The sequence below is a fragment of the Fundulus heteroclitus genome, chromosome 5, assembly GCF_011125445.2.
Source record: "Fundulus heteroclitus isolate FHET01 chromosome 5, MU-UCD_Fhet_4.1, whole genome shotgun sequence".
Classification (NCBI taxonomy): Eukaryota; Metazoa; Chordata; class Actinopteri; order Cyprinodontiformes; family Fundulidae; genus Fundulus; species Fundulus heteroclitus.
Window position 1 is genome coordinate 5,526,011 of NC_046365.1, and position 16,387 is coordinate 5,542,397.

Here is a 16,387-nt window from a genome sequence, read left to right on the forward strand (position 1 = left end):
CTGTTGTCTTTGTGCCTTTTTGGCACAGTTTTTGGTACAATTTTAGAAATTTGTAAGTTATTCTTAAAAATGTGCGATGCTATTATATATTTGGTAGATACTTTTGTAGAGGAGTCTCAGATGAAGATCTGGACGTATGATAAGTGCGTGTCGGCCTCAGTTAGTCAGCTACAAGTGCGTTATTGCTGCTAAAGCGAGATGGTTAGCTGGTCAGAGAGCAGCCCCAGCAACAGTACCAACATGGGCAGAAAGTGCATTCATAGAGGAAGAAGCCGTTACAATGAAACTACAATCGAAGTGGTTTACAATAATAAACATCATCACCCAACACTAACAAAGTGGATGTAAACTTGTAGATTTGAAATAGTCAAATATTCGTTAATAAGTCGTCTCCCTGGTTTTATAAAATGTAGATAATCCTAACAGACGTAAAACGATGAAAAGTTTAGTTTGCTGTTTCTATTTGTCACCAGTTATTTCTCTCTTTCTACAGTCTGTAAATATCTAGTTTGAACTGTATTTTCAGTGCACTCTGAATAATAACACTCACAGTGAACACTGGAATGTGACTGAAACAATTTCCTCTCTGTCTCTTGTACAAAAACACACATCCTACATGCAACAAAGAAATGCCTGCAGGCGACCTTCGCGCAATGCACGATAGCCTAAAAACGGGGCAGATTATTGATGTCTAAATGCACAACGTCTTTCCACTGCAGCAAACAGACCAACTATCAGCAGCTTTTTCCGTGTCTGGTCTCTCGGTTTTTTCTGTTACCCCTTTTTTTTTTTTTTTTTTCCCCTGCCTTGATCTCAAAGTCTATCGCAGAGATGATCAAATGTGCAGCAGAGAGAAAAGAGGACTACGTATTAGAGTCACCATCAGTGCCCTCTCTTTCTGCATCTCTCTGTGCCCATTAGGAACCGTAGCTCTGTCCCCCGTCATTAGATTAACTCCCATGGTCTGCCAGAGTGTTATTACCCGGGCTGCTGCGCTTTGCCGAGCGCACAGAAACCCCGCTCTCACCTAGTAATTTGAGTCAGACAGGCTCATCGGGGCAGGAGACAACAGTGAGACGCCAGAGTGCTGCAGCTATCGGCAGATATTTGTGTCCTCCAACGCCTTGATTACACAAGCAGATAGAGTGCATGCCTGGCAGAGCCGATGGTCCTGGGAACACATCATGCTCATTGGTTCCCTTGCCTCCTGCAGGTGGAGAGGTTTTGATACGCGGTTGTGCCGAGGACAAAGAGAAAGATACGCGTTAACGGAGCCGCTGACAGGGAGGATGCACCACACCCGGCCGTGGTTTTGTCACAAGGAAAGTTCCGTCGCCTCCTCAGAACTGACCTTTGGGCCGCTCCCTGCAGATCATCAGCGATCAGGGTCGTCTCTGAGAACGCAAACAGATCAAAAGAAACCCCCGGCATAAACTTTGATTCAGTCATTTGTTCATTCGGGCAGGAAATAGACAGAAGAAAAGGACACGGCTCATAAAATAGATGGAAAACAGCTTTATTTGGCGTAGGAGCTCAGTTGTTACTGTACACAATTTAGTCGTTACCGGATGCGGATGAGAAACGACGTCAAGGGAGAAATCTTCAGTCACACGACATAACAATCCGAGGGTCGTGTTTTAGAGGCTGCGGGGAGCGGGGGAGTGGATTTCCCCCTCAAACGGGGACGCAGCGGGCCGTGAATGGGCATCTTGTTTATTTCTGCTCTGCTAGAAGCCGTCGTTTTGTCTTAGCAGAGTTAGGTAAGGATGTCTGCGGGACCGAGATGGCTTTCCCTCCCCTGGTTCTAAACGAAAGGTTTAGCGGAGGAGATTGATGGTCTCTCCAGATCAGCTCGTTGGCAGGGCGTGAAAGCTGCCGTGGCTCAGCTGGTTCCACTTTTAGAGCGCAGGGCATTTTTGGAGAGAAGCTTTCTGGAAACAGAGGAGGATAATTCAGACTGACACTTCCCCACCAACATTACCATATGAAATGCATTATTTAAAAACACTCCTGGCAAAGCGGATGTATCATTCAGATTTCCCATATCTCAAATACCCCATATATTATCAAGTCACCTATTTTATTCCTACAGACCTGAGGGCAGTCTGCATGTAAAACCCAGCTATATGTGTGTGTGTGTTTGGGGGGGAGGGGGGGGGTTGTGAGCTGAAAAAGACAAATTATGAATTTCATCATTTACAGAGAAATATTGCAGAGTGATTTTCTTTTTGGCTGCTGCTTTGATCACAGCACGGGCAATTCTGAGCGGACGGGAGTGCTTCTCATTTTGGTTGATAAAATATTGAAGAGAGCCCAGGAAGCGCTTGACCTCACAGTACCTAGAACACACAGGAGCGTTAGGCAAAGGCTAGACACCACGGGCAGCTCGGGAACGGTGACGAGGCCTTTTTTATGTCTCAGCTGCTGCATATGTCTGTGCACCATGTGGCACGCCTTCATACTCCTTGAACCTTTTCCCATTTTGCCATGCTATAGAAAAACAATGTATTTTCATGCGTCTTTATGTGATAGACATGCGAATAGCAGAGTATCATTGTGAAATGACTGTTGTTATCAGAAGTAAGTCGTGCCCATGCTGCCACCAACTAGCAGGTGTCCTGTCGTCAGATTCTGCCATCTGAGCTGTGGGTCTCTGCAACTTCTCCAGAGTTCCCAAGAGGCTTTTTCTGTGATTACTGATGTGCTTGCCTGGTGATTATAGGTGGACGGTCACGGCAGACTGAACAGAGCTCTATCAGACGATCAAAACGTAGGCGATTGTTTTCCAACCAAGCTCGACTTGAAACCTCTGCACGACTTTCTCCCTGACATATCTGCTGTAGTCATTGGTTTTCGGGATGCTATTTGTTCACTAATGCTCTCTAACAACCCACTGAAGTCTTATAGATATATTTAAAATTGGCCTGACTTCTAAACGGAATTAGCTGCAAGGCACTGCATAAAAAGAGTTGCGAATGCACGTGTAAAATCATGTAAATTACTGTCAGAGCAAAATGGATGTGATTCCAAAGTGCTATTTGTAAGAACAGTTTGGATAATTTACAATTTTCTAAAAGCTGACGACATAATTGGAGAAGCAGAAGAAGTTAACCCTCTCTCATGCTGCCTTCACTTGTCAAGGGCAGGAATAGACTAAACTTATATTTCTTCCTCTTGAGTGTCTGGTTTTACACTTAAACATTTACTGTTTTATTATATTTAGAACATAAACATGATGTGTATAAAGTTCTCCAACAGATATTATTTAGCATTCAGAAATTTTTGAGCATAACTCAAACTGTTTACATTAGAGTAGACTTCTTTTTCTGTTATTTTCACACTGTATCACAGCATATGTTTTATAGCTTATATGAAGTAAGTTAACTACCACCCTCTTTTACAACATGTGGCTTTGCTTTAAGATAAGAATAACCTTTATTGTCCCAAATTTGGGGGAGATAGTGGCAAAAAACACATAAACAGTTACACACTTAATCAGAATTGAAAAACAAGCTAATCTACAGTCAATTTCTAAGCAGCAGAGAATAAACTTATCAGGAAAAAAAATAACAAGGCACTGCACAATTATTGATAATATGGCATCTTCAGATAAAAATGAAATGAAGATCATCCACATCTCGTACTAGATCAGATGTCACTGATCTAGTACAGGTATGCACTAGATCAGTGACATCTGATCTAGTACGAAATGGCCAAATGGCTCCAAATTGCTAACACTTTCTACACTTGACTGGAATATTTGTCATGTCATCATAGTTTTTTGCTTGTTAAATCAAACAATGAGACAGAGTAGACAGAATATGACGTGCAGTGATTTCTCGGTATATATGAACCTTTGTTTTTACACAAAGCCTTCATACAGATTACAATTACCGTCAGGTTGCGGTTGGTTTTATTCTCCAATTCTTCCTTCCCTGCTGTGAACTCTGACATTAAATCATAATATTCAAGAAACATTTTTCAGTTTAAACAGATTGGTTGTTTGTCTCTTAGACAAAGAGGTTTTCATTTTTTTTTCCTACATCAATTAATTGTTCACACACAGCAAGAGGCAGGTCTTTGCCGAGGGGCTGAGTTCTTCATTAGCTGCAACCACAGCAGGCTGTGCATGGTCACTGTTGTCAGACAGTTTTATTAGATAATTATCAAAGCTAATTAACTTTAATAATTGGTGTTATCAAAGGCAATCAGAAAAGTCTATTTTGCTCCTAAAAGGGGGACCGTACAGTGGTGCAAAAAATATTTTGCAGCCATACAGGCTTCTCCTGATATTGCTCTGTCACACCCAAATGTTTCGGACAATTAAAGCAGAAATGAAATCAAATCTGCAAATATTCACATTGCTGGAATAGCATTTAGTGAGACACTTCCACAAAACATTCAAGGGACAGATTTCTCTATCCTCAGATTTGAATAACTTGTTTTTAGCATTTTTGTTAGTAACTGTGGGCGGAGCTGCCTGATGTATAATGAGCCACGATGAGCTACAACACAACACCAAAGAACCAAGGGCATCATTACTTTCTAGTTGTTTACTGTTTGGCCATGGAAGAAGAAGCCTTCTTTGAATATGAAAAAAACCTGAATATTTTGCGTGAATACGACTACATTCAGATTTTCTGCACTTTTAGAGACTAGAAGTACTCAACAAAATGTATTAAAGGGCTAAAGAAGAGGATTTTGCAGGATATGTACCATTTGAGAGTAACAAGAAGCAAGACCATAGCCAATTATTGGATGTAATATTCAAAGCAAATATTATTTTTTTGTGTTCTGAGCTCTAAAGTAGCTAATTCAGGTACTTTTCAGTAGATCCTAAGTTAAATCAATTTGTCAAACTCTACTTTACAAAAGATATTCACCAATAATTTATGTATAAGGAGGAATAATGATTCTCTTTTTTGTTCTTGGTGCAAAAGGTTTGCTGCTTAGTGACAGAAAGTGCAACTGTGATTGATCTTCTCCACAATTACCTATTCAGTACACAGATAACACAACAGACTGTCTAAATGAGTTTGTATTGACAGCACTGGGGGAAAAAAATGCAAAGCAACAGAATTTCCATCCTGTTAAATGCAGACCACAATGTGTTCCTGTTGTTGTTTTATAAAACCTCTTCATCTGTGGGTTTGGCATCATGGTTTTCCCCCTGCTTACATGCATGGCTCCAAACCAACCTAAAAATCACAACTCCAGACTTTACCAGGCCCAAATGTCCAGAGATCCCAGCCCTTCATAAGCCCATTAATGAAGCATTATTAAGGGCCAAAAGCTGGCCTTGTACATACCTGTACATGCACAGATCCACACTTATGACATTAGATTAAGCTAAAATTTTATTTTATTTCAAACTGTGTTCTCCTGAGAACTATAAAGAAGTTATAACTGTAAAGCTTTTATAATTAAATGTTTATTTAGATACATTTAAATTTATATTCTTGAAAGTTATGATCTTTTTCTACCAGGTTAAATCTCAGTAAACTGCAACTTAATCTTTTCACCAGTGAGACTGTAACGTCTGTATCAACCTGGTTCCTGTTTTTGACTTCTCTCCTTTAAAATGTTAAAGGAACAATAAGTAATAATGACACTTAGTGGTTAAAATCGGAACAACGCATGCACAATGCCTTTCACAGAGACCAGCCATTTACTCAGCGGTCTGTTGTTGCTGAGAAACTCCACTGAATTTTTACTCACACAGGACAGGTATATAATGTTGTATTCTGTGCTATTTCTGGTCCTCTTACTGGCTTCCATGTTTGCCAGGCTGCTGCTCTTTTGCCAAGATAAAATACCAAATGTTGCGCTCTGTTTAGGGAACCCTGGGAACTCTCATATGATTGGCTCAGGAACCAGGAAGTAAACACAGGCTACACTCTGAACCGAAGTAGTTCCAGACCGTACCTCTAGATCTGAAAGGAGAAAACCTTGACTAAGACATTGTTGATGGAGAGGACTGATTGTTTATAGGGAATGTTACTTCCATCCCAGATAACATATGAGAATGATTTAGGTTAATTTCGCAGAAAATATCTTACTTATTGCTCCTTTAATAAAAAAAAGTCTAAAAGAGCAGTATATCTTTTTTGGCCTTCAGTTTGAATAAAATGCCATATGAGGCCCCATCCACACAAAGACAAACAAGTACATTCTCATAAACAATTAAATTTGATAAAGTTCATAAAGATTTGTGACTTGATAGGAAATATATGTCTTCTCAAATGAAAAGGTTTGGCAATCACCAATCATCGTTCTTATTCATTACACAAATAAATGAAAATTAATGAATAGATGGATGGAAACAGACTTCAATAATGGGATGGTAAATAAAATGGGAAATGCAAATAGTTTTCTTTTCAATACCTCTCTAGTGAAATTATTTACCGTAAATCAAATTTCATATTCTTCCTGACATTTCCAGACAGCTTAGGAGCCATGCAGGGGCCAGTCTGCAGAGTTACAGTAATAACCCAGTTGTCTCTCCAGATGACCAACAACCTTATAAGTCAGTGTAGTTTAGACAAGCACCGAATACAGAGTGCGCTACTGAAATCATCACTGGATCATGAAGGAATCTGCAACACTATGTTACCTGGTGATGCCGTTTCATTTGTCAGGATCTTGGCTCTGCACTGCAGGTGTATCTTTTCCATCCAAGTTTGTCGGAAAGCTTAAAAACAGGAGATAAAGGGGCAAACTTGGTTAAAAAGACAATGTGAAATGCCCAGTAAGCCAACAGATGTATAATAAAAGTAAAACACTTGCAGTTTGCAGAATATAACATTGGTTTTCAGTAGATTGTTGACTTTATAATTTCCTTCCAGGTTGACATACAGAAAGATAACTATAAAGTATTGTGCGTTTATATCCTGAGAATCATTGTGTGAGGTAAGTAGAACTTTCAGTCTGAAATTTGGACTGTTATTGATGAACCACTTCCTTCTCACATATTCCAGATGTCCAACCCTTTGAATGAAAAGCATAAACTCTGTTCATACCTTGCTCTCTTTCACCTTTGCCTTCATTAAGGCAGCTCGTTTGGTTAGCAAGGGAAACCCAACAACGTTTCTGCTGGGTTCAAAGGCTTGGGTAAGGAGCATTGCTGCTGTCCAAGAAGCCATTGCAAGCTCTGGTTCCTTGAAAAGCTAAAAATAAATCTTATCAAGGTCTGCTTGACAGTCCGCTTTCACCAGCAACACAAGCCTGGATTACATTCACTAAAACAACTCCAGTTATGATTGAGCTTGGGAAACAGAGAGAAAATTAATGTAATCTTGATGTTAACGTGTACTCTTCAGGTACACATATGACCATGTTCCTTCTTCAAATAACATAAAGAAGCAAACCAAGGATGATCTCTGGACAAAGGAATGTTGTCTCATACTGTATTTTCCCTTTATTAGTTAAATGCACCAGAAGAGGAGTACATCCTCCAGACTAGTGAAAAAACTAAATGGGCATAGCATAACAAAAGCGTTAAGCACAATTGTGAGACTTAAACGCGCATTAAGCATCCTGATCCTCACATATTTTTGCCTTAATTTATTTCAAATGTTTGTGATCTGTACGGTAACTTTGTTGAGGGGTAAAAGACCCTGCTTGACATAGCGTGGTTACATTGGTCACATTCTGACATTTGTGACTAGCTCTCAAAAGAGATTATATTATTCCCTCTTCCAAAGATCCATCATCCTCTATTCCAGGGTGTTGCAACACCAGCTAGCACAGACCACATGATCTAACATGCAACATGAGGTGCAACCACTGAGCTATATAATACACTGGAGTGCTAATCACCATCTGTTTGAACGAGTCGCTTTGAAGCCACCAGCCGCCATATTGGTACTCCCTATTTCCCCCCAGTAACTAGGGAATATGTGCGCTACAGCATCGAATAACGACGATTTTCTCATGTTCAGGGGGGGCTTAAAACTTTTAAAATGTCAAATGCCATATAGTTTTATGTTATGTTCTAAAAATATCAAGTACTGAGAAAGTCATGTGCTGAAATATTTTGCATTTTATTCATTTAAATATATATGTTTAACATTTATAAATATATAAATAACAATATACAAAAACATATATTTACATATGTGTATACATATATACATATATACATATACACATACTTATATATACATATATATATATTTAATATGAATAACATGTAAAATATTTCAGCACCTAATTTCCTAGTAGTTGATAGTGTTAGTACATCCACTGACTGTAGAATGACCTGTGAAACGTTTTCACTTAGCCAGAAAACTGCTTGTTGTTGCAACCAAATCCTATGGGATTCTGTGAGAGTAGGGAGTAGCAAGATGGCGGCCAGTGACTTCAGTTTTTCGGCAAAATCAGCACTCCAGTGTATTATATAGCTCAGTGGGTGCAACACATCCACCATCTTGAAAAGTTCTTCTCTTTTGTAGCATTCAGACTGCATATGCTGAGAAGATCCTTTGCAACCTAACATCTCAATACACATGTCTATTCAGCACAGTGTAAAGCAGTAAAGCAACAATGGTTTTAATCATTGTTGCATTACTGTAACAACGGTAGTACTTTTAAAAAATGGGTTTTCATTATTTATGTATTTGTGCTGTATTTGTGTTATACCAGCTGGCTGAAAACCTTTTGAAATGAAACCTTCAGTTTAGTAAAATAAATCAGTAAATTAACTATTTATTCATTTACTGAATTCCCATAACTGACTAAAGTTTATTTTTCATAAACCGGAAGAGCCTGATAAAAGTCATTATGAAAACTGTTCTGCTCATATGTTGAATAGAGCAGAACAAAGCATCAACAAGGCAACTATCAAAGTGTTGTTCACTGCAGTGCCTAGCATTGAAAGCCATTAAACATGTGAACCTCACATTAGCAATCTGAGTCCATAATTCTCACTGCAGCTCCAGGCAGAAAGACTGTGACATTTGTATTTAATGTTTGCCACCTTTTAGTTGGCTAACAATAGCATTATGTTCTCCAAGACCCCTTCAGCGATCAAACTCTCAGTATGAGGCATCCAAAACATTTCACAGAAATCTAGGTTTGTTTCACAACACACAGTCATTTTGGATCCAATTCAAGTCCTAAACTGGGGTATTTTTCACACCTCATAATTGCTTTGTTGCTCCAAAGATGTAATGAGCTAAATGTCCAAGGTCAGACATTGCCTGGGGGGAGGGGGAGGGGGGGGGGGGTGTTGAATCAGGGTGTGTACTGAGTATGTGAGGTAAGACGAACTCTTAGAAAATGACTCATGCCGTTATCTCATCATGCTCTGAAATAAACACGGCTCTCCAGCTAAGGCGCCACACCTCATTACACACGCTGCCGATAAAGTATGTGACCACCTGAGGATGACCACATCTAAAGCCACAGATTCTAAAAAGCCAGAGCTCAACAGATTGTTAATGAAAGTTAAACCACTTTATTGTACTCATTAAAGAGCTAAAGCTTTTAGTTTCTCTCTGTTCAAACTGAATGGAAAGTATGTTATGTATACATTTGCTGCTGAACAGACATGTCAAAATGCTTTACAGCTGTAAAGCATGCCAGAAAAAATAAGGCTTTATCAGTGGTGGACAAAGTACTCAGCTTCACTACTTGAGTCAAAGTACAGATCCGACTGGTCAAATATTGCTCCAATAAATGAAAATATAGCTCTGTCAAATTATTAGTTAAGTTAAAATACTGCAATAAGTGCTTCCACAAATACTTAAAGGTAGAGTGGCCGTTTTTTCCAGAAATGTAGGTAAGTAACGCCCAAGTCCCTTTCTGAAACAACTGCACATGCGCTCTTCCGCTCCTCAGGGGGATAGCGTAAAAAAATATACGGTGAGAGCAGCAGAGCTACAATGAACGGCTGAAACCGAAGCTAACTGGATGCATAGACATTAGAAGGTGCGCTGCAAGGGGAAACAAGCAAGAAAAATGCATGCACATTGGCATTACAAGAGTGCTCTTGTATATGTAAGGTTTGTCCATAAGATTGGACAAGTTGATTGGATCCACTCTCCCAGCGTCACTACCGATGCAGGGGGTACAAATTTGCCATGACAGCAAAACCGCCCCCCAAAACATCCCCCTCCCTCCATGCACGCACTCCGAAAAATGAACATAATCTCACGCTGAACTGTCCATAGAAGTTGACAGGTCTGATCAAACATCAACAAGCAAATTCCTGTCTCTGTCTCTCTTCGAGGTCGGTCGTGTTTTTTCTCTCCTCTCCTGCTTCTGAGGCTATGTCTTGTCTTTCTGAGCACTGTCTTCATATCACCCGAACTCTGAAAACCATTGATCTGGTAAGCTGGTCTCTCAATACTATTGATCAAATTTAGGTAGGCAGCATAAAGGGGACCCGTCCGGTCCTGATTGACTTATTTTTTGGGATACACCCTACATTCTTGGATGGAAAACGGTGTGTCTTTTGACTTTGTCAGTCCTGGACGTTGAAACGTTTGCATGTTTAGATTCAGCATACTTGGATTTCTACTTATTGGATTTGGTGGATTTTTGATGTATCAGCAAATACAGCGGATGTCGGTAGCCATTTGGCCTTGATCAGGCTACCGGCTGTATATGACGCGCTCACTAAGGCGTTGAACAAACAGATCTGGAAGGTGGAGGAGCAGAGCCGTAAGCTGGCTGCGCTGGAATGCGGACTGGTTTCAGTGGTTGAACTCAAGGGGAGATGGGATAAAATCTTGATATGAAAGGCAGAAAAGCCCAACAATTTGGAATATTGGATTCACCATTTGGAGCCAGCAAAAGACTTAAAGCTGACAGGAAAGTCAGAGCACCTTGTCTCATAACAAACAACGTATTTGGATTATGCCTTCCCTATCTCTACTCCTAGATTGTTATGAGGAACGAGCTCAGAACTCTCCCCTGCTCCCTCCTCCCCCGCTGACATCTGCAGATGCTTTCTGAACTGTTGGCCGGCTGATAACATCAAGGACAATGGCCTCTGAAGAGCATTTCGTGGAAATATAAAAAACTTTCACCCAAACACACACTCATAGCTGACGCCCACAAAAAAAACATATGAACTTACACACGACTAGTCTCCAATGTTTACCATCTACTAGATGTGTCTCGTTGTATTTGTGCTTCTCGTGCATGAGTTTTTTTTTCCGGATATCTCACACTGTACCTTGAGAGGATAGGGTATGAGACATCTGTTTTTTTTTCCTCTCCTTAAACTATCGTGGCCACTATCTTTCCACATATTCAATGGCAGCGCCCTGTGAGCACCGTGTAAGGTGGTGTCCTTGGCAGCATGGCCTCAGTAAATCGTCTCCCCCTGAAATGTTTGTGATGTATGTGATGGCGGTTGTACTGAAACAGTAATTTCCCTCTGGGATTATTAAAGTATTTCTGATTCTGATTCTGATTTTGCAAGATCTACCCTTCTTTTGTCCTCTGGAGCAATCCCTGTCCTGCTTTCTCTTTTTGGCCTCCTCAGACATAGTTTTCCTCTTTATGCTTTCCTCTGCCTTGCCAAACTTTTACTCGAGGATGAGAAAAGTAGAAGCACTTAAGCTTAGCTCTGAGGGGAGCTCACACTGCTGTAAAACAATGCTCTAGGTCACATGACCTCTAGGTCACATGGCCTATTCAGCAACGGATCCGAACCTCTCAAGTTACATAGGCAAGTTATTGAGAAGGGCAGCCCACACGGGGCACAGATATGCGCCAAGATCTGTATAGACCTGAAACACAATTCAAGGTATCACTAATTTAGCTAATACTTGGGTCAAAACCTATATGGTGCTGCTTTAAAAATGAAAAACTATCCCTGTTGCTTTATTAGACAGAGAATTTTTTGTGACTTCCTCTCTTTATGATGGGAGTGCCTGATGAGCTGATTGTGGAATCATGCCCAAAGTGGGCTCAAGCCATTTTACACGATAAAGATAAGCCCCAATTACAGAGTTAATTTACTTTGCTGTTGTGTTCATTAACCTCTGGATGTGAGCCGCTATCTGTTGCAAAATTTTAAAACATGATGTTCTCACTCAGATTATACAATAGTAATATGAGAGTGTTATGCACTGTTTTGAAATTTCATACAGCAACATCAGGCAGAAGGAATAATTACTGGAAGGAAATGTGAATTACTGTGTTCGCTTTTAGTTCAATTATTTGTGATTAGGATATTTTATTTATCTTGCTTTTACTAAATGGACAGAGGAATGTTTCTTCAATTGCATGTGTTTTGTGAGTAAAATACCTTGCACTGTATTGATTTGTATGAATTGTGCTGTGAAAATAGATTCTTTTTGTCAAGAAAGTGCTCAGTTTGTTGATTTTCTTTTATGTTTCCTTTGTGTTGCTTTCAAATTTTAGTGTTTATTATCAACTTTCAGAACAGGGAAATATTTCACACCATGTATGGTAAATGGCCTGTACTTGTAGAGTGTTTTATCAAGTCCAGAGGACTCCAAAGCGCTTTACATTCTATTCACTCACATATTCCTACCCTGACAGTGGTGAGCTACATTTGTAGCGTCGCATGCCATTTAACCGCTGTTCATGTTGCAAGACTGTGCAAGGAAACATGTAATATCACATGAAAATATCATTGATCCCTTATTAAGATTTTAAAAAGTTGACATTTGTGGGAATGTTATTTTAGTTATTGTAGAAAACAAATGTAATGTTAACAACTTTAAACAAGTGGCAAGTTTGGATTCCTGTTTAAGTGAAAGTGTCCATTGAAGAGGATGTAGCTCAACAGCATTTTAAGGTGAGATTTGATAAAATGGAAAACCAACTAATGTACTTATTGGATATAAGATAAGAGCATCAAATTTAGCATGGACTGCCTAAAAGATAAAGGTTAGAGGTAAAACAAAATACAAGAGTAACTTACGTTTTGCTTCCCCTGAAGAGATGTTGGCGCAGTAAAAATGCCAGAGTGGAGAGAACCATGATGGTGGTGCACATGGTTTTCAAACCTTCAACCCTTCAGCAATCAAAAAGACAGCAGGTTCAACGTCAACAATCCATGGTTCAAATAATCACAACTGCAGAGAGGACTTTTGTTCCTATCAGCAGGTGTTTGTCTTTCACGCTGTCCTGGTGCATGGATCAGGAACACTGGAGGATTAGCCTGTGGCAGATTATACAAGATGTAATGCAGCCTAAGACATGTTGTGGTGTGTGAGCATTCATCATTCACAGTTTACATGTTTATTGCCACGTCTCTAATCAACATCATCACCTATATTCTTGCAGCTGATTAATGAGCTGACTACAGCGCTGGTCCACATGCAGCCCAGTCAACCCACACGTTCACCTTCTTTGTTTCATTCCTCCTGATTCCCTGTTTTACAGCAGTTCTTCTGACAAGGATTTTTAGACCTTTTGGGAAGATGTAGTGCAGAAAGTGCTATTGATGGGAATGAATACTTAAACAAAGTAACAACGTGCAACTCAAAGCCCCAAACATTGCATAAATTCATATGATGGTCATACAATGTTTGATTTTGAATGGAAATTCAAAGTTTGGTGACATAATAGCAATTATCTGGTATTTTAAGTAAATGCCATGCCATGGACTCAGAGTACACACTGCCTGGCCAAAAAAAATAAGTCGTCACCAAAAGAATTGTCACACTCTACTATTTTCTTGGACTGCTTTAGCTTTGATTATGGGATGCATTCACTGTGGCATTGTTTTGATAAGCTTCTACAATGTCACAAGATTTATTTCCACCTAGTTTTGCATTCATTTTTCACCAATATCTTGCATTGATTATGGTAGTGTCTGCCTCCTGCACAAAGCCTTCTCCAGCACATCCCAAAGACTCTCAACGGGGCTCTGGACTCTGTGTTGGCAAAATCCATGTGTGAAAATGTCTCATGCTCCCAGAACTACTCTGTCACAATTTAAGCCTGATGAATCCTGGCACTGTCATCTTGGAATATGCCCGTAGTATCAGAGAATAAAAAATCCATTGATGGAGTAACCTGGTCATTCAGTGTATTCAGGTAGTCAGCTGACCTACGACCCATGTAACAGATTAGACTCCGACCTTTGCCGCATGTCTCTCCCCTCTCTCGTACCCCTTTCCTGTTAGCCCACTATATGAAAAATGAGCCACTACTGCCGTAAAAACTTCAAAAATAAAAAATCAATCCACAAACTATCGCCATTATTATTCCCCATTGTTAATGTTTATTTACTCTGAATTCACGTTTGATCTTGAGAGGATTCGCAAGATTTCCCGTCTTCCATCTGAATGATCTTAAGCGAAATCTGTTTGTGTGTGGTGTGTTGAGCTTGCCATCTGACCGGACATTTTCCACGACCACAGGATGTGTCGTTCGACATGGTTGTTTAAGAAATGAGAAGCAACTCATTGCACCAGTTGGGGTTAAACAACACTGAATCTGAAGTGTGTGATTTGAATTTGTATTCAGCCCCCTTTAGTCTGTTCTCCCTAAAACCGGCCGTACACTGTATGAGTTTTTGCCCTTTTCGGACCGATTCTTCAGTCGTGCGAGAATTATTTGGATCGGGGTGAGTTTCAGCTTGATACAGGCGGTAACAAGTGGCGAATAGCCTCTCATGACCACCTCCCAATCAGGAATCGGACGCTCGGATGAAAATCAAACATGTTTGAAATTCAGACGGCCCTTGTGAGTGATCATGAGCGATCGTGAGAACGTCCTGCTGTTGAAACGGAGTTATGACCGTCTACGAGCCGATTTCCCCCAACCTCGTGCACTGCACACGCGCAAACAAGGAAATTCTTCTTCGTCTTCTCAAACAAAAACATAGGAGCGGAGAGAAGCATGGCCGCAGTACGTGTGACATGGAGTCAAACTACGGCGGAGCAACTCGTAGAATTGCCAAGGCAGCGCATTTCGTTCTAGTGAGCCTCATATTTAACAGTGAGCATTGACACTTTTTCTTCTTCTACTGTTTACATTGGGCTTCCGGGTAGACGAGTCCAAGTAGCGCCATCTCTCTACGCTGAGTCCGACGTGTGGTTTTTGAACGCACAGTGTGAGCTGTCGGATCGCATCAGAGCGTCGGGCCACACAGTGTAAGAACAGATATCATGAGCGGTGAACTTTTAAACCCTGTGGTTTCGTCGTACAGTTTGAGCTGTATATGACTACCATGATTGAAAATATTGTGCAGTGTATGCCCGGCTTAAATAAAATTCAGTGTAATCAGTTGTCTTCAGAAATCACTAGTAAATAGATTTCTCTTGTTTGACATTTCATCTATGAACAAATCCAACTGTTCATAGATTAACAAGCCTCTGAGGTTTGTTAGAGAGGATTAGAGAACAAACAGCATTTTGAAGACCAGAGAACACAGCAGAGGCCACAAATAAAGTTGTAGAGATGTGAAAAGCAGGGTTTGGTAAATTAAAAGAATACCCCAAGCTTTGAATCTCCCATGTAGTTCTGTTTTATTTTTCAGCTAAAAATGGAAATAGTATGGCCAAATTGTAAACCTCCCAGCCTCCAACCTCTTGTCCACCGAAACAAACAGGCTATGCAAGGAAAGCATCATTCAAAGAAGCAGCCACGAATCACATGGTCACTCTGGAGGAGCTGCAGAGATCCACACCTCAGGTGGGATAATCAGGACAATCCTGAAAAAATTAATAACTTTTTAGAGTCTGCAAAATACTTGACACTAAACACAGCCTACAGCTCTAAATAGTCATGCTACAGTGCTCCAATCCAAGTTCAGATTTAAATCCGATCAAGAATCTTTGGTAAGACTTGAAACTTGCCCTCCATCCAATCCGACTGAGCTGCGAAAAATGGGTAAAAATGTCAAGATGTGCACATATGGTAGAGATACCGCCCTGAATTGGCGCACAGGTGTTTTAAGGTTGGCTACTTCCACATCATCACCATCAATCATTTTCTTTTTACTCCAACATCAGGTGCTACTTTGTGTTGGTCTGTCATATAAATCACTATAAGATACATTGGAGCTTGTTGCTGTGACACGAGCACTCAAAAGTTTGATGAACATGAATACTTTTGAAAGGAGCCATATGTCTACACACAGTGCAGATGTGCCTGTAAAAGGCGGTTATAATGCTTTATTGATTAAAGGAGTCAAGCACCTAAGCTGATCCCTTTTAATTTGTGAGCAGAGGACATATAACTTAAGCACAGAGGAGAAACAGAGGACTTCTGTAACTGACTTGGAAATGTACTCAGCTCCACTTCTATGTATTGTTTTAGGATCGACATAACACAGGCCATCAGTAGCATCTGTTAGTAAGACGCCAAACATCCCTTAGCAGACTCATTTCAATGTGTTTCCATGCAGAAACAGAACACATTCTGTTTTCCAGTGGTATGAAACTTTAGGTGT

The 16,387-nt window shown here is 40.2% G+C and overlaps 1 long non-coding RNA gene across 1 annotated transcript; it reads right to left on the reverse strand.

Annotated features, from left to right (window-relative positions):
• Positions 1-1,500: 1,500 nt before the first annotated feature.
• Positions 1,501-13,114, reverse strand: LOC118563097. Its single transcript, XR_004931012.1, has 3 exons — positions 12,905-13,114; positions 6,614-6,691; positions 1,501-1,931 (listed from the first exon to the last, which is right to left on the reverse strand). It is a non-coding gene; the product is annotated as an uncharacterized LOC118563097 (long non-coding RNA).
• Between the last annotated feature and the right edge of the window lie 3,273 nt (positions 13,115-16,387).